This window comes from Ochotona curzoniae, unplaced genomic scaffold (genome assembly GCF_017591425.1).
Source record: "Ochotona curzoniae isolate NIBS_2020 unplaced genomic scaffold, NIBS_Ocur_1.0 contig_3432, whole genome shotgun sequence".
Lineage (NCBI taxonomy): Eukaryota > Metazoa > Chordata > Mammalia > Lagomorpha > Ochotonidae > Ochotona > Ochotona curzoniae.
The window spans coordinates 13352903-13356006 of NW_024465859.1; positions in this window are offsets into that span (position 1 = coordinate 13352903).

A 3104-nucleotide genomic window follows, 5' to 3' on the forward strand; every position below is an offset into this window, starting at 1 on the left:
ATGAGGATCGTCAAACTCTCCTATCCTGTAGTCCTATTAGAAGAGTGATTCATACCAAAGAAAGACATAATTTATAGATGACTATGACTACTGTATTAATATATTATAAAACGCAAAAGTAAAATGTAAAAAGAATGAACCTACATACAGATAAAAGATTCAATATTTACTAGCACACCCCAACAGATCATGTTATATTATTAATGAGGTGGCTTTGGAGACACAGCCCCAATGCCTACTGGAGCCAAGCAAGCAATATAAATATGTGGAGTGGGCTGAGTTGAAAAGGCCCAATAGTCCAGGCAGAATAAGACATGGCAACTGATTCTCACTGTTGGACAACAGAGACAGATAGGGACTGTGGCAAAAACTGAGAGCATAACTTTCTCAAAAGGAGAAGCTGTTCTTCAGCTTCAGGCAGTCACTGTGACATCAGAATGTAGGCTGGGTAGGCCGGGTTTGGCACAGCGGGTGTGTCACCACTTGGGATACCCACATCTCACATTGAGACCCAGCTCTGCTTCCCATTTCAGTTTTCTGTTCATGCATGTCCTGGGTTACAGCAGATAATGACATTGATGCTTGGGTCTCTGGATTGAGTTCCTGGCTCCTGGCCTTTGCTTGGTCCAGTCCCTGCTGTCGCGGGCATTTGAACAGTGAACTAACAGATGGGAGACCTTGTTCTGTCTCTGTCTTTCTGATTTTCAAAGAGAATTTTAAATTAAAAAAAAAAGAAAAGAATAATATAGATCCAGAGTTTCCATTGTTCCAAATTTTTAATAGAAGTTAGATATCTAGATTTTTACATGAAATCATACAATTTTATGACATAATTTTTTAAACAAAATTGTTGAGGTCCAAGTGAGTCCATATCTGTTTATAAACTCTCAAAAGAACAGCCACTAGACTAAAGAAAAGAGCTTGCCCTTTGCAGCTAGATCCTATTTCTGTCTTTAACAAGTAATTTAATCTCTCAGTGTGTCAGTTTTCAAACCAGTGAAATCAGCATAATAGGCTTCTTGGAGAGTTGGTGATGAGTACGAAGCATTTAACACAGTGCTATAGCTTGAATAGGGGTTCTGTGTTCCTCCCAGGTCCTGTCTCCATAGTCTTCTGACAGTGGTTAATGCGTTAGTGTTCAGGATTAATGGATCAACAGTGTAGGCTCAATCTACTTGTGATGTTTGAGGGAGAGACCTTTGGGAAGTGACTAGTACAGGTTGAGTTCCTGTATCCCCATGATCATATCATGGTTTTATATGAAGAGAGATACATGGATGTGTGAAGGGAACATACTTGTCTCTGATTCCTGGCTCACCATGTGATGTGTACATGTCCCATCATCCTCTATTCTCATCACACAGCAGACCCGTCAGGCCAATAGATCTGGGACTCTGCAGCTCCAAAACTGTGAGCTGAAGGAAGCCTTTTCTTCCCTCATCACTAGTTCCTCTGAACTTTTGTTACCATGATGTAAAGTTGACCACACACAGTGTCTGCCTTACAGCAGAGGGATGCCTCAGACTCAGTCCTGATGACTGCCAAGCCAATTCTCCTTTTCTTTCTGAAAAGGTTCAGAGAAAATCCCCATTTCTGGCATCCAACTCCCAGTCCTGCACTTTGCAGAACTCATTTGTCTTGCCCTGGTCTCCTCTTTTCTAAGAATAACCCTGTTCAATGAACAAGCTTTTCTTCTGAGCGTGAGCCCTGGGTTTGCCATTAATGAGCCATGTGAGCTTGGGCAAGCAACTGTACTTCCCTGGACCTCTCTTTGAACTTTTAGAAAATGGGAAGAATAATATACACCTCAAAGAATAATCTTGTGATTGCAAAGTTGCGCATTGGGCTAGATAGACTCATCTGCTTGCCACTTCAGAATCCCTGCCTGTCTTTATGGGAAAAACAAACTATTTTCCTCTGTATTTAAACCTGACTCTGAACAATTCCATATTCATCTGGGACTGGGTTGCGGAGATTTCCCACACCGAATAGTTCTCTATGTCTTGATGGACAGCAACTGGTGTCCTGTAATTCAACTCAGTTCAGGCACTCTTTACCTGGAGATAACACGAAATCCCACAGGTTCTGGAATGACCCTCAAGAGTCAATGCGACTCCAGCTTGCACCCCTGTGATTATGACTAATTGGATGTGAATGAGAGGTTCCTGCCACACTTACCTCCCATATTTATTCATTTGCTAGAGAAATTCACAAACTTGGAGCAACATTTTACTTATTTTCTTACCCAATTATTAGCCTTCTAAAAGAATAAAAGGACAGATCAAGTGGAAGAGATACATGAAGCTACCTATGGAGGAGGAGCACGCAACTGCCATGCCCTCTCCATGTGCGCCACCTTCCCAGCACCTGCCTGGACGCTCTGTGCCCCCATGCTTTTTTCTTTTTTCTTTTCACTTCCTCTTCCTCCTTCTCCTCCTCTTCTTCTTCCTCCTCCTCCCCCGCTTCTTCCTCCTAAGCCTCCTCCACCTCCTCTTCTTCCTCCTCCTTCTCTTCTTCTTCTTGAGGCTTCATTGCATTGGTGATCAATTCTGAAAGTTCTGATCTTCAAATTACAATCAGTCCTCCCCAAAATCACCTCACTTGCATACGCTCAGGTGCAGTAGAAAAGGCACGTTATTGTATAGGGCCAGGCCCCTGGCAGAATGAAAACGAAGGAATTTTTTAAAAGCTTGTAAGATGCTTGCTTATGCCCAACTGTGTCTTTAGCAAGACGAAAGTGCCATTCCACCCTTCTGCATGTTTAGCTTATTGTGAGAATGGTAAAAAGGTAGGCAGGATTGTAGTTGTGAGTCCTCACTCTGTGACATTCACTGATTTGTTCTTAGAAGACACAACTTTGAATGTTTACTCTGGTCTTCCTGTCTTGGATCTCCCCTCCTGATGGCTGCAGTAGAGGGTTTCTGACCTAATCAACCTTGCTTTGCTCACTGAACTTGTCTTCATGAAAGTTTTGCTTTTGTGTGATGCAAGAGATGAGCTTGCCTCTGTCTTTTGCCCCCATTTCCCAGTAACATTGTGAGTCATCAAAGACACTCCACTCACCTGTAGCACCCCTATCTCTTGGGAAACGAGCCTCCACAGAC